Source organism: Morone saxatilis, unplaced genomic scaffold (genome assembly GCF_004916995.1).
Source record: "Morone saxatilis isolate NCDOM2014 unplaced genomic scaffold, NCSU_SB_2.0 Contig17, whole genome shotgun sequence".
Lineage (NCBI taxonomy): Eukaryota > Metazoa > Chordata > Actinopteri > Moronidae > Morone > Morone saxatilis.
The window spans coordinates 5,770,734-5,787,629 of record NW_023339729.1 but is presented as its reverse complement, the minus strand read 5'-3'; positions in this window follow the sequence as shown (position 1 = coordinate 5,787,629).

The following is a 16,896-nucleotide window of genomic DNA, read 5'->3' as shown; positions in this document are numbered from 1 at the left end:
AATTGTGTACATTTGATATTGTTTGTGCAAGAGGAGAAAGACATGGTGAAAACTTCACAATTCCATTATAGTTTACTTTGGGGACAATGATTGGATAGCTACAAATAAAAGGCAACAGTCTTGGATCATCAATTATGGCTCTGTGTCTGAGCCTTCCACACCCCATTAAAATAAATGTTTTAACTGAAAGTGACAGCTATAAGAAAATAGAACAGTTTTCTAATTTAAAAAAGAATACTTAATATTATAACTATATAGTTATTATAGACAGATATTCAATGCTGCTAATATAACGTAGATTATATCTTAATGTTAAGAAGATATGACTGACTTTGATCAGTGTTGAATCACAGAAAACCTACTACAGTATGTTTTGGCAAGGGATCAATGAGCCTGCATCTTCCCGATTGACAGACAGCGTGGTCCCTATCTGTTCTCTATCCCCAGCACACTTTGCATAATTTATACAAGTTCATAGCAGACTTTGACCATTATTTATGAGAGCGGGGCTCACTGATCAATACCAGTAATCCCTCTGTTACCTCAATGAAGGCTGAGATTTCAGGCTTTCTAATCGGGCAGGACCAGCGCAGTTCTGTTTCTAAAGTGTATACTCTAATCTGAGTATCTCTGAACTACCTACCATATGCTACTTAATTTGTTTATCCATGATCTGACTGTACAAACAGTAGGCGTTGCACTGAAAAGGTAGAGGAAGCTTTGCAGTTGCCTTTTCATTTATTGGACTTCTAAGTAACCAGTGATAAAGGCCTGCATTGTAAAAATCGCCTTGCCACAATATTATAGGTGCTAATTTAAAAGCATCCAGCAGTATTGTGCCTTGTCTTGCTACCTGTTTATTAGAAATATGTAAATTAAACTCTAGATGTAAGTAGGCCTGGGTTACAATGGCTGGTTCCATTTGCCATCTGGTTCGTGGTTGACCAAATACCCTGGGGGCCGTTTCACAAAAGTGATTTGCGAGCACTGCTTACACACATATTGCAAATGGTGCCAGGGTCCTGATCCTGCAGTGCTTTGCATGCTCATGCATGGGTCACAAATATGGTTAATGAAATATGTCAAAATTAACACAAGAGGAAATTATGTAATGTTGTGAATCACAGCTTGCATGTTGCAGATTTGATGAAATGTCCCCTCGATTCACAAATTTCAGAACATTAAAAATATCTAGGCAAAATAAGCAGAATTCTCTATTTGAAACGATGCTGAACATTACGTTCAACAGTTAAACAGATTACTGTATATTAGCTGTAGCTAATTAGTGTTAATTCTGTAGACTATAATGAAACTTAGCTGCTGTTTAGTTACTGTGCTCTCTGTTAGATAAAGACTGTGTGTCAGAGTGAGTCTTCCTCAGGTAATTTAGCTGATCATGTCACAACAACTACAGGAATGAGAATCACAGAAAACTGTCATTTATATCAAATATGTTAAATCAACAGTTGATATATTATGCTACTCATCCAGTGGCTAAAGAAGTATTCAGATATTTTACTTAAGTAAACGTACCCACAGTGTTTAAGTAAAGTCCTGCAATCAAAAATGTACTTAAAAGTCTAATGTGTAGGATTTAGGGACATATAGGGGTAGAGCGATTGGCAGCTACATTCTTCATTATTTACACATTATTTATATGTTTTGTCAAGTTGGGTGAATACACTTCCCTTTCAGATAGTAACCCTGAAGCTGACTTTAGGCGATAAAGCAGAGCACACAGCCAACCAATCCAACTGCGTTGTTAACATGAAGGCCTCATTCAACATTCATATCCCCAGATGGATCATGTTGTAATGACTTATTGGCATAATGATGTATGCGAGCAATGTGAATTTTACAAAAAAGGACATACTTGTTTTCAAACAAATCTCAGTTTTAAAGCCATCAGTTACTGTAAAAAGTTTGTTTCTAATTTCAGTTCATAATAATGTAACTTTGATTCAAGATCTCCTCACTGCATATTACTACATTAGCTTATCTTCCTTGATTCATTTTCTGTCACACATTCACTCCTAGCTAGCATCACAAGGAGTTGGTGTGTGAAATAACAAAAATTATTTCACATATCAGGAGATAACTAGTTTACTGCCTACTCTGAGTTGGTTTCTTTAGTTTCTAGCTAACATGTAAGAACCAACCAAGGCTGTCGTCTTTAATAGGCTCTGCTGAAAAGACAACTGTGTTCTGCCAGTGACAGTCGGGATAAACCACAATAATGAACATTCAAAGTGACAGTGAAGGGGCTGCTTTAGACTCTTCACAGCCTCGATGAGAGATGCTGTTTATCCGTCAAGTGGACCTCAACATCTGCTCCCGATGAAAGGAGAGATGAGATGAGATGGGAAAGAAAGGAAAGAGAAGGGGTGCGAAGTGGCAACAACACTAATTCATCTCGATGTGCTGGTTAATTCAATGGAGCAACGCGGCAAACATGGTCGCTGTTTGTGAGGTTTTTAGATAAAGAAATTAAAAGGAAGTGGTTCATTTCACACCAGGCATTTGAGGGAATTGTTTCAACCTTGTTTGTTTCTAATTAATGTATGTGTGTAGTCACATAAAATGCATATCAAATGGAGGCAATGTGCCGATAGAAAGTGACACAAGTGGGTATATTACATAGATATACTTGTTGGGCTGGTCTCTTTTGTTTCTCTGAGATAGAGTGTTTTTCTTTTTATTTCTAATGGTGTATGTTCAGTTCTTTTGATTGTGTTATCCTAGTCCTCCTGGACTTCAGCGCTGCCTTTTAGCAAGCGTGTCAGGCCATGCTGATTTACAGCGCTGGTGTTGCAGACATTGCCTTGGACTGATGTGCCTCTATTCTCAGCAACAGTAGTCACTCAGCCAACTAACTAACAAACCAATCAAATACAATCAGTCAGAGTGGTCTATTCCACTGTGTCAAAGACGTTGACATGATGTATTTTATCTGTATCACTTTTAATTCATTTGGAAGGCATGAAACTTTTGATACTTTTGATATTTAGCTAGGAGCTGAACAGTGCCCAGTGCAGAGGATACAAAGCAGTGCAGATTAATTGAGGTTAAAAGGATCAAAGAGCTGGCCATGAAAGAGATAATCATCGCCTCTGTCAGTTAACACTGTCTTCTCAGTTAGACTGTAGCCATGGCTCATGCTTTGGCCAATCTGAACTCACTGTCATCACTCGCTGTGATTTCAACACAACTTCTGTTTTTGCCAGTGGTGTTTTGATTAAAATGAGTTATTTTATTTGGCTGTGATACAAAGAAGAAATATCATTAGAGTGGAAGGAAAGATTGGAAAACCATTTTATTTGTGTGACCAAGCAGTCCAAGTCAAAGCTGGAGAGTTTAGACAATCCATAATGACGGTCAGTCCACCCTGCACATAATCTCTATAAACAGTTATCTGTACATGAATGTAGAATCTAAAGGCAAGGGACCAAGATTTTGGCATCCAAAGCGTTGTGGTTTCCGTTTGTAGTCTGAGTAGTATTGACTAATCATGTTTGAGCGGGCTTTGGTAGCATGCAGATAAACAGTCCGTGTGGAGAGCAAAAGAGGTGGAAAGCATTGGGCCAAATGCAATCTCAGAATCCATCGGCTATCATCTGATGATGGTTTAGCTTTTTATTAGCTTCAATTTAAAATGTATCTACAGAATATGCAGATATCTGTTTAGAAAATCAAAATGTGTCTTTCTCATCATTCTCGAGTATCAAGTTGCTGATTGGACTGCAGAGGAAGTCTGTTTTCTGAATATCCGCTGGCTACGACAGAAGCATTTAAAAGTTGGCTGATGCCCCGAGAGGCTAAATCTTCGTTGCCCTGCACATACATCTCATTCTCATTCAAGTCCTTCAAACTTTATGTCAAAATACTGCATTTTTCATTGCACTTACATAAATGTGTCTTTTATTTTCTGATCTAATGCTTCTATTGGCAGGGGTATAATGGCAATACTACACACAGACATATGTATATATATCGATGACAAAGCCCTCTGTGACTGTGACTGCCACAACAAAGTTGGCTAAGGAAGACAAAGGTCAGCGTGGATGGGTGAGTCAACAAAACATCAGACTCAAGAGTCCGCCAGTCATTTTTCTGATACCTCTCATTCCCAGCTTGTCAAATACCGTCACTCAACTATCTTCAAACCTCCAACTCAAAGCTTCGGTATTTGATTGCCTGGGAACGAGACTCAGCAATGAAATATCTTTCTTAGCTATGATTGGTTGTTTTCATTCAAGCATGGTGGATTCTTGCAAATGCCATTAGGAGCACTAAGACATCATTTTTGTCTCAAGAACTACAGTCAGAATATAAGTTTCAGCAAATATGACAAAAAGTTATTTTTGTAATAGTTTCCTGACCTTAACCAAGTGGTTATTATTGTATCAATGTTGTACTGCTGACAGGCGCATGAGATCAGAAAAACCTCTATTCATTCTAAAGGGCAGTTACAAACGAGGTATTGTGTCATTTTATTTCGAGGTCATGTTGGAAAAGAGTCATAATTGACACAGCCGCTAGAATTCCTTGTCATGGAAAATTAACATTCCTATTAAGAATGTGAAGAAACAACAAATATTGGTGTGCTTCTTATGAAGACAGTCTCTATTCTTGCTCACCCCTTTTCCAAGCTCTCTCTCATGCAGTTCAAACTGACATTTAGTCTAGAGCGACGGCTTATTGTCTTCAATACTTCTGAGAACAGGAGAAAGTGAAAAATCCTGTTCACAATCTCACAGTTGGTGAGAGGAAAAAAGACCAGGAGTTATCAAAACCATTGAAGTGTGTCTTTAACCAGTGAGATTACCAGGCTGAAATTACCTTTGTATAATACCTGATAACACCAGGTTCTCTCGTGTACTGTTGACCTACGTACATACACATCTAACCTTTTGGGGCAGCAGATGATAGCACCGCAGTGTAACAAACCTCTCATTTCGCCAATTTCAGTCTTTTCACTGAGATTGCAGCCGACTGCTACATTCAGCTGAGACTGGATCATTCTTAAACTGTGAAAAAGAAGCTGGTGTTGTCTTTAATCATGTTCTTGGGATTGATTGCTTATCTGATGGAGCTTGTGTCAGTGTTGTAATAAGCAGCTTGTTTTCAGGTTTCAAAGTCTCTACCTGTATTTCAGCTGTGTCTGAACTGCTTTGTGGCTTTGCACTCACCAAATCTGAGACCTTCACCTTTTCCATTCCGCTTCACTCAAATCTTTAGATTTTCAGCTCCATCTATTCAGACTACAAATCACGAGCCCTGTTCTCTAAGCACCAACTTGATATATCCACAGCCCATCATTCAGTCCCTCAGTGTCATTTACTCTCCACCTACAACTTCACCTTTTACGCCACTTTCAGAAGTCATTGCCACCCAGAGAATTACACCCACCTGAGGATGAACCCACAGAAGAATCAAAAGAAGCCCATTGCTTTTGCATCGATCGCCTCAGGCCATGTTGGGTAACCACTGGAAAAAAGTGATATTGGAATCAGAGTTAAGTGTGTTTCGTTGTGGAAGGGTTAAGCCTTGTTTTGTGAAAGCCTTGGGGCTATGTAAAGGGAAGAGGAGTATTTCTCTACCGCAGGCCTTAAGGGGTTAAAAAATTCCCTCCACGGAGGCTGAGATGCAGGTTTGATTCGCCTCAGCGAGCTGGTGTGAGTGTACGTATGTGATGAGTGTGTGTGCCCGCTTTATGTGTGTGTTTGTGCAGGAAAGAGATGAAGTGTATCTGTGTGTGTGTTTCTGTCTGCAATAAATAGACAGACACTTGAGCATCGCCCCCTGGCTCTTCTCGCTTTAGTGCATCTCAGACTAGCTAAGCCCCCCGGAGCCAAACATCTAACTGGATCTGTCAATATTGGCACAGACGAAACACACTTTCTCCATAACCGTCTTTACAGAATATAATCCTTCATGTTCAAAAACTTCATGTTGGAATAAACCGCTTAAACTGACATGCATTCCTATTCCCCACTACAGAGAAATCCTTGACCTAACCAAAACTGTCCGAGGTGTTCTCTCATATAGAAGTACAATACTCACTTCTGCCACAACAATGCTTTGACATGTTGGCTTTCTTTACATCTAAAACAGGAGTTTTCAAACTGAGAGCTCGCACAGGAGAGTTGCAGGGGGGCGTACGGAGGGAGAGACATAATGCAAAGCAAACTGCATGAGGTGAAAGGGACAGGTGCATGTCAGGAAGTTAGTTATTGTAGTTTGGACTGTTGATTTACTCACAAGTCACCAACATATTCAGCAGTGGGTGTGGAAACTCACTGATGCAATTACAGTAGTTCAAAACCCTTCAGTTCAATCTGAACACACAGACATGATACACATTTTTAGATTTAGTGTGACTTATAGTTTTCCAGGATATCAATATCCATAAATCCACTTCTTCTAATGCCAGAACTTGCCTGAGAATCATTCCTTTTTTAAGTTTTCTTATTAAAGTAATCCAGTGATATTTGTCTGTACGTCCATGGTTACATTGCAAACATGAACTGTTAATAGGGAATTACTTTTAATGTTGAAGGTTTACGCTTCCTGTTTACATCCCCCAAACCATCATTGGAACTGTAATTTCACAATCTACCAAATACCTTATCCCACAAAATATTACAGCTTTCTTCACAGTGCATTATCATTATATTCTTTTGAGGCTCCACCTAATGAGACGGGGATAATGGGCAAGGGGGGCACAGTTGTCTCCATTTTGTCTGAGGGGGAGCCCAGGGTGTCTTTGAAAACCCCTGATCTAAAACAAGTTTCATACTTATGTTACTCATTCGCATAGAAATGTCAGATTGAAGGCCCTTCAAGACAGCCCAGGTGGCTTCTTTCACAACTGCACTCATGCAAAACAGACAGACTGGGTATTGGTTTAAATCATACCAATTGGAGATGTCAGCGCACAGTATGTGTGATTTTGTAACACCTACACTTACACCGTGACTAATGGCTGAAATTTAAAGAAATGATTGACTATAGAATAAAGGAAACCTAAGTACTCATGTGGAAAATCAATAGCTCTGCGTATATGCATGTGTATTTCATATATATCATTATAAAAAGGGATTACAATGCACATTGTGTGTTATAGAAATATCAGGTATGTGCTGTGTATAATTGTATATTTTATTACTGCAATGCTGTGCATAAAAAGAGGTGAAGTTAAACATGAACCCTCAGGAGTAAGTGCTCATGAAGTAGACTTTACAATAAAAAGGTAGCTATCCTGTTCCAGGCCAGGACCGTATACACCGGGATGACATTTACTGTCTCTGCCTGTCGGTCAGAGCATTATCCAATCAGACAGTGACATATGGTGAGAAATAAGGCTTTTGTCTTGAGAGATCTAAAGATAAGAATCGTATTTCCATTAAATCAATGAGCTGTGTGCTTTACTGCGATGAATAATGCATCGCCCCTTTAAACCTGCTTCCCTCACTCCTGTCCTTTCTAACTCTCCCTTCTCACCCGGTGTTTGCGGTGCTCAACGCCGTACAGTGTCTCAAGTGTTTTCATACCTTTGCTCTTCATAATAAAGTGCGGTTCTTAATCCCTCTCCGCGAGTGCTTCATTTTTACTTAACGATCCTCCCGGGTTGAGTGATGAGGACGGAAGGGCCGCGCACCACAGTTGTCAACCAGACCTTTTGTTGCACAGTTATATGCCCTTTGAAATGATGCACAACCTGAGAACAAATGCTTAACAACTATTTATTCTAAAATGTCTCGTTGATGTAGTATAGAATGAAAAAAACACGCTTGCATACTGGCCCCGAACAAACCCCCTCTCTGCACGTGCCACACTACATTAGCCCATTTCTCGTCCCACTCCCTCTCTTGTCTGTCTCCTCTTCAACACTCTTCCCAGATCCATTAGCTCCATTAGGTCCCATTCACTATCTCCCCTACTGTGAACTTAAACCAAGCCGACATCCTTTACGCCCGTTCCCTCTGACAAGGCTGGTGGAGACACAATAGGCCCGGTCCCACTTCCTTAATAACTCTGTATAGAAGTCTACAGGCGTGTGTAAAGCCCTATTGATCCCCTGTAGAGAGGAAAGGCTAGCAGTCCACTGTGGTGTGCAGCGCTGACCTTGTCTCCCTCCATGTAATTAATTAAAACTTCACAGCGGGACTGACAGCTGATGGATCGGCCTCTTGTTGATTGTTGCTGTTGTGGTAATCACACACACATACGCGCTCAGGCACGCTGAGGTGTGTCCACTCACACCACGTTGAGAAAGAGTAGGGAGCACTGAGGGGAACAAAAAGGGATTGTTGCGGTCTTTTAATGGTGACACTAGCAGTGCAGAATGCTGTGGGTTATGTGCAAGTGTGTGAGTGTGTGTGGTATTGTAATTCTAAGTTTTACTGAAGAAAATGCCTACTTGCTGTCCTAATGCCATCCCTACTACTGAGTTGTTATTAACTATAGTCACTGAATATGTGTGTGTTTTTGTGTTCACTTCCTTACCCTTCCCACACATAACAGCCCTCTGTCTACCTGTGTCTTTGTACTCTATCCCTTACCCTGCCTTCTTCCCACTCAGCCAACCAAAACTACAGTGTGTCAGCCCCATTTCATCATTTTCTGTTCACTCTTTCAAAGTAAGATTTTTTTTTCTCTCTTCCCCTCTCTGAGCCACACTGAGGCCATTTGCACGAGCACAGATCTGATATCAGCCAACAGAAAATTTGAGCCTTCAGATTAATATTGCAGGCAACACATTTAGCATTAGTCTTCAGCAATCCTATGTAGCTACTTGTGTGAAAATAATCACTTTCAATATCAATTCACAAAACGGTCCCTGTATTTTTTCCTTTTCTTTCTTGCTCTCTTTATCAGATGTACCGAGAGAGAAGACTGGAGCTTCCTTCAATCATAATTTCTCCTGCAGTGTTGTTTTGATAAGCAGAGAGGGTATCAAGATACAAAAGAAGTGGCTGGCAGTAAACAGGATGACTTGGAATCCAGCAGTCGTCTCTTGGCTTTATTTTTAATCAAAGTTTATTCACTGCCACCAATCTATACTAATTGACTGTCTCTAATACAGACGTGAACAGAGAGATTATGAGGAAGACTGCTGCCAATCTATATAGATTTATTGACTATTAATGACACAAACTAAGACACTATGAAGAAAACTATTGAAGTGAGCCATCTTTGATTGTCTCACACCAAAAATCTACCACTAGACCAGATTTATTGTCATCCAATCTAACTATCCCTTGGGCTAGTTGTAAGTGTTTTACAACCTGGCCTGCTTATAAGGTGAAAAGCAGTGTGACATTGCAACCTCATTGTCAAACAAGGTGTTGATTATGTTAAATTACATTTTTATTAGCAATGCTCATGGCATGGCTGTATGGATGGCGATGTCTGTCTGTTGGTTGATTTGTCAGTTGGTCCACCACTTTGGTCCAGACCCAAACATCTGAACAAGTATTGGATGGTTTGTCACGGAATTTGTGGTCCCCTGAAGATGCTGTTGACATTTGTGGCCTCGAGAAAAATGTCTCCACAACTATTGGATGTATTGCCATGAAAGTTCATGTCCTCCTTCAGGATGAATGTTATAACCCTGCCCTTTTCAGCTATTATCAAGTCAAAATTTTGATTGGTCCAATTCTTTGTTTTATGACCAAACGGCTGCAAATCTAAAGACATTCCCATCAGCCATCAAACCTGTGAATTGCCAGCATATTAGCATTGTCATTGTGATCATTTAGCGCAAAGCACCACTGTGTCTAAGTACAGCCTCACTGCTAGTATAGCTGACAGTCATGGCTGACTATTAGTCTTGTTGAATGGCCACTACCAGTGTTTTCCAATTGATTATAGCACTAAAACTACAGTCTACTAAAGATGCTTGGTTAAGGTTATGGAAAAATCGTCATAATGGTTAAATTTACTAAAAGCCAATACTGACCACAATGAGAAGAGACGCAAATCTCAACCTCTGGCTCCAAAGATGCCAATCCACAACAGCAATCTCCACTCCCTTCCTTGTGGCTGTGCAATATAAACTGTTGGCAGGGCATGGGAAGTAAATCAAGATTTCTTCACTACACCATAATTTATTTTTGAAACCAACATTGGCACATTTCAGATACATTAAAAGCTCAATTAAAATAGGAAACCCATTTAGTGATGTGTGACACTGCAGCTTGGAGAGATTCCTGTTGGTGGGAGTGTTTGGGCTGAGAGTTCAGAGATGACAGGTTTTGTCTCAGTTTTTCCTTATTACGGATTCCTCACTGTTTGCGTATGACTCGGCTGGGGAACATGTCAACATATTTATTTTAGGTTCAGATGACATAAGATTATTTTTGCATGCAAGGAGGACAGACTGCTACAACCAGACAGCAAATCTCTCCTTTCATTCCACAACAGTGGTGTGCCAGCGATACTTTCCCTGTCCTGGCTGCACATTCCCACATTTAAAATCACTCCCGAGAATACTGGTCTAGTGTATACATGAGCAATACATTTTTTCCCAGCAAAAAAAATGAAATGGTTTCTTTTGAGGAAAGTTTCAAATTGACATCACATCTAAGAAATCAGTTTCCTGTATATCACACAAAAATCAGGATAATTCAACGCACTGAGTTTATGAAGTAGTCTCGGGCAACGGAGATACCTTTCAATAAACCCATGACAGCTCCAGGAAATTCAGTGCTAAATTCTGCTTTTCTGTATTTAGTGTTTCTTACAAATCCAGGAACAGATAAAGTATGCGGGGGGAACTATTGAATTCCAATCATCTTAGCTTGCCTCTTTCTCCAAAAGACATCCAAGTCTCAACTGTACAAACGATCTCCACTTTTTCATTTGAAGAAATGTTGAGGAGAGGATTATGCAGGAACGCCAGTGAAACCACAACAATACCTCGGTGTCTCCCTCTACGTCTTAGGGGAGCTGAGTTGAGCTAATTAGCCATAATATCAGCAAGCAAACTCTCCTCGCTTCGTTGACACACACAACGGTCCCTAATTGACTGCCAGGAGTTTTGAGGCTTTAATACAGTGAAGAAGCAAGCTGTACCTTGGTGATTATGAGGTTTGGGGATATACTGGCTTACATACTGCACATTCTTGCAGAACCAATCCAATGTCACGAACTTCGAATGCAACACTGCTTGAATAAACAAAGATGTGCTCAAACATTCAAAAAAGCCCAAAGGAAGTGAAAACATTCATAGCAGTTTGAAGCTAAAGGCATTTGTATTTTGGCTGCTGCTCTGAATACCAAAAACACACACAAAAACCCTCTGCTAACTTAAATGCTCTATCACTGTGGTTTGCACAACCATTAGACCATGAATCCTTCAATTATCACAGCGGCAAGAGTATCAGGTTATATTTATTGTTCTATCTCCTTGTCTTTCAGCTAAGATTGAGTGCTTAGCAGATATTATATAGACAGCCTCGAGATGAAGGCCTCATAGCCACGCAAACACACACACACACACACACACACAAGCACACACACACTAGAGATCGATCATAACTTATTATGCCAACCACATAACAAAACAATTTCAGAATTGAATGAGGCTGAGGTGGGGGATGAGTAGAGTTGGAGTGGGGGAAAAAAGTAAGGATATTGAACATAAACATCTATTTTCTGATGGGGGGTTTGTGGTCGGGTGCATTGGCCTCTTGAGTCATTTAGACGAATCATCCATTTTTAAAAGGGATTTGATAGAAACCAATTCCCCTGTCTGAATCTTCCAAGCATTTTCCCCCTGACTCTGACAATGAAGGGGGACCACCCTGTCTTACTGTCAATCATTCCAGAGCAGCGTGCATGTGTCCCTTTAAGCCCGCAGGTGCAGCACACACATGTACAGTATACTCGCACGAATATTGACCGTTATATTTGTTTGAGTGTCTGCGCCGTCTTCACTGGATTAAATCTTTCATTTTCTCAGAGAGTGCGAGAAAGAGAGAGACAGAGAGAAAGAGAGAGTGGGAGGAATATGATGGGGGCCTCACCTAACCTCTGGGGAAAGGCCAGTGCATTAGACAGAGAACAGATCAGTTCCAGCTAAGATGAATATGAGCACATAGATTGGTCTACTGTCTGGGGAGACTCAGAAATGCAGTTTTGTGTACGCCGAAGCTGTGAGGCTCGGAGGCTGTGAGTGAGGAGGGCAGGGAAGGAGGCAATCACTGCATAACCAAACAGACCCCGAGCGGAGCACATCAGAGCCAAGGGCCAAGCAGAGACAGATACAGATTGCTTATTGAGCTGTTTTTAGAGTGACGGTATTAACAGCATATGGCTGAGAAGAAGTGTTTTACTCAGAATAGCTCATGCTTTGTAGCTTTGAGGGTCTATGGAGTTTGTGGATGGAATGTCATGGGGAAATGGTGATTGTATACAAATACATTTTCCTGCAGTTATATAATGGTGATATCATAATCAAATATTTCTCCTTGATTACTTTAGTGATAATCTTTTCTTTCCTCCTCCATCTTCTCTGTTGTCATCATTAGCGCGGCACATGAGGTGTTTGTGTGTTTATCCGTGTCATCAGTCGCTAATTCATCATCATCATCATCAGGATTACCATCACTTATTCTTGGTGTTTTGTTGCTTCATTGTCAGAGATCAGCTGCTCTGTTTTGTATGGAATTTTTTATGTTTTGCATCACAAATAAATAGCTAAATCTATTCTGAAGTAAAATGTATTAACAATTGATCAAAGACAGCGTGTAATGTGAAAGAGGTTGCTTGTAGTGATGAACGTACAGATAATTATCACCCAACTCTTCTTGGCTCTAGGGAGTGTTTTAGCCTCTTTCAGGTCATTGTTTTGGTTTTACGGCCTGCCACTTTAACGTTTTGGTTCAGTCTCACTGCACTCAGCACCTTTTTTTCTAGTCCCAACAGTCCTACTGTTTTCAGTGAAAAAGCTCTGATAAACCCACTGCAGCAAACAGCAGACAGACTAAGTTAGTGACTTGCCGGTGAATGTAACGGAGCATTTAGCAGATAAAGATTTCCCTCAAGAACATCTAAAAGAGAGCAAGAATTAATTCACTATGTGGCTAGAAACACGACAGGAATGAACACTAATGTAGTTCCATATCTGCTGGGTATGTAAAAAAAAGCAAATGTTTGCTAACACATTTACCATAACTTTATAAGGTCATAAGGTGTCAATGTTGTGTTTACAGCTCGTTCTACAAACCACAAGTGGCCAAGAAATAAATCATTGCTGCTTGACCTTCCCCCAGTTACTTCAAAAAGGTTTGCACCACGAAAGGCCGGCATGATTCCTCACATTTAAGAATATCCATTCTGATATAGCGAAGTCCAAATATATGGGGTTTTCTGGGCTGTATCAAAGAGTGCTGATTGCTGTGAGACGTAGCCTGAAAAAAAGTGGATACGCAATTGTTGTTGCATTGCCACGTAGCTGTTGCTAAGTGTGTTGTGGCTTGCTGTGATCTTATCACAAGTGAAAGAATGAAATAAATTCAGCTGAATTTTGCTTTTATGTATATTGTTTCATTAAGTTATGTGTTTTTTAACATAAGACTTAATGGTCTGCTTGCACTAGCTGTGTTTTATGCTTGCTTATATAGTATAAAGTTTCTGTTCTTCATTGCATCTTCTCATCTTCTTTAAATGATGCCAGTTTTCTTTATGGTTTGTTTTTTTAAGTGTGTTTTAGCATCGTGCCAAAATGCAAGAGTTGAAAATGATCTCACTGACAGTTACTGATATATTTACAGAAATGGTGATGGATTCTCTGTGTGAAAATAAACCAATTACCTAAAGTAGCATCAGCTTCATCTTCTCTTCACCCTCTTCCATTTCTTATCAGCACCATTCACTGCTGTCATGCCCAGATCCCAGATCGCCATCTTTCCACTCCCCCATTCCTTCACCTCCCCTCATCTCACTTTAACACCTCAACCTCCGGAGGCCCCTGCTCCTCCATCCATACTGCCGTTGCCTCACGCTCTCTCGCTCATCCTGCCCTAATCTACTGTCTGCTGCTTCCTTTGAGCCCCATCTCTCCCTCCTTCCTTTTACCACCCCTTGCTTTTTCTCCCCACCACTCCTTCCGCTATCCCTCCATCCATCAGACTGAGTAATGGCCATCAGGGCAGGGAGTCACCCTGCAGCTGTCTGGGACAGACACTGATCACACACACAGTCACTTTGGGCTGAGGGCACAGCCATCCATTTTGTACACGGCCTCGTCCGGCTCACAGCCCACTGTACTTTGGAGGCTAAAGCAATTACAGGAGCCCAAATGGTAAGAATGAGGCTGATCACACTCATTGGGGTTAAGGGTGAATATATTTTGCTTTTTAATACACAACTGTAACCCCGCTGTTTGTATATTTTGCTATACAGCCCTATGAGATGGCTGAGTCAAGTAGGAGTTGGACAGTTATTAACAAATTGTATCTGCAGAGTATTGATCAGTTTTCTTCTGAGCCTTGATTATTGCAACAATGAGAGGGACTGACTCTAGTGTCCACATTTGTATTGTTTGTTTATTGACCTATTCTGTTCTCTTTTACAGTTTCCCTGGCGTTTACGACCCTGGGGCTCCAGTAAGCCAATGAGTTACCATCACAGAAATTAACAAGGTTCTTTTCTTTCTGTACTGAACAACAAGAGTGCACTTAAACCAGGCATGGACTAATTTTCCTGAGTAGTGATTGTGTGCTTAAATCCAAACAACACAGACTCCTGTTGACATGTTGAAAGGGACAATACCTCCCATTTACTAGTTTGTCATTGGACCACAACTCAGTTCTATTGCGTTCTCTGAAGTGCAGTTTTTAAGCAGCGGCTGGGTACAGGCCTATCGAAGGGCACTGTAATAGGCTTGAGGTATATCCTTTGGGTACTAACCCCCTTAATGATATCTTAATTGCCTTTTTGTTCATATTATGAAATTTTAATGGCCTGCTGAGCTTTTACCTACAGACCAGGCCTTAGTCTGTTAGCCCCTCACATCATGGCCAGTTATGATATCATTTGTCAGAAATTATGTCCCATTTGTCATTTTGGAGCCACTAAATTATAAATGCGCCAACAGTGAAAGGAGACTGACCACTGATGTTGTTCTTGCTCTTGAGAAAACAGCCAGGAATGAAGTGGAGCCAAATGCAGTTAACCAAAATGTTTATATTTATTGTGCTAACATGGATTTATAGAGTGTATATTCATCATGGGGTGTATTAAACTAATGTAAAAGCCCTTTAATAGTTCAACCTTTTCCTGTTTAATATAAAGCTACAGCTAATAGACGGTTAGCTTAGCATTAAGACTGGAACCAGGGGGGAACACCTAGCCTGGTTGTGTCCAAAGATAAAACAATCTGCCTACCAGCACCTGTCAAGTTCACTAACAGACCTTTTTCACGACAGACATTTTGGCTTGTCATAGCAGCAAAAGCTCAGGTGTTATTAATAATATTGGAAACAACTGTATTCCATTTAGCTGAGTTAGTAACAGGGTCTTGGTACTGTGCATGCCGGCTCACTGTCAAGGCTTACTGACAGACTTGATGGAACAGAGCCATCGTTATTGAAAGTCAAAATATCTGCAGTAAAAATGGTCTATTAACACGTGCCTGTAGGCAGAATTGTTTTTACCTTAGGACAGAGCCAGGCTTGCTGTTTCCCTCTGCTCCCTTTATGCTAATTAACCAGCTAGGCTAACCAGCTTCTGGCTGTAGCTTCATTTTTAACCGACAGATGTGAGAGTGGTATCAACCTTCTCTGAGCAAGTAAGTGGGTATTTCTCAAAATGTCAAACTATTTCTTTCAGCTTGGTTCAAGTATACATTAATAATATGATATGACTAGTTGGTTATTTGCTAATATTAGTATCCGTTTCAGGGATAGTCTGACTATTTTTACACAACTGAGAACAACTGGAAGTCTTAAAAGCCCTGCACACCCATGGCACACCCACACAGATGTTTGCACATATTTGTATGTTGTATGTTATAGTTAATTCAATGTCCTCTCAGGACTGTTTAAAAACTGTTGTGGATTGACAGGTCCTTCACTCTACTTAATATTAAGCCTTCATTATCCCTATAGACCTTTTTCCATGGAAGCCATTTTGACAAGTTACAGCAAGAAAAGCACAGGTGTAGCTTTAATAAAATTAATGGTTTTCACAGAGCTGGCTCCCTGTCACACTGTCATTGAGCCATCGTTAATGTTATTAGTAACACCTGTGCTTTTCCCACTATTACACCTCAAAATGTCTGCTGTGAAAATGGGCCGTTTGCACAAAGAGTTTGGTGGCTTCACGTAACTCCCAGCAGAGATACACCAAAGACGAGCCTGAGCACAGGTCTACTCATTACATTTACTCATTTAGCCCACTGTTCTTGAGTGCAGTTTGGATGTATCAGCATACTACATTTTCCTGATACATATAGATATTACTTATATGGAACATATATACAAACAATATGATCAGCTTTTAAAATATGAATTGTTAAACTACAGTAAAACTAGCTTCATCTCGACCAACAATATTACTGAAAGCTATCTGTCCCGAATGGCAATATATATATATATATATATAGTAATATGACACTCACTGGGGCTATTTGTCAACATAATAAGCACTTTTACTTGCTGTACTTTATACACATGTATCCTATAATACATTTATACTTTTAATTGACATAAGTGAATGCAGGGCTTTTACTTATAATGGAGGATTTTTACATTGTGGTATTGCTATTTTGACAAAAAGGATCTGAACACTTGTTCCCCCATTTTACCTGTACTTGTATCAAATTAAATAATAAATTCTAATACAATAAAGAGAATATATGTAGCCATAGATTTCTATTTTTACACA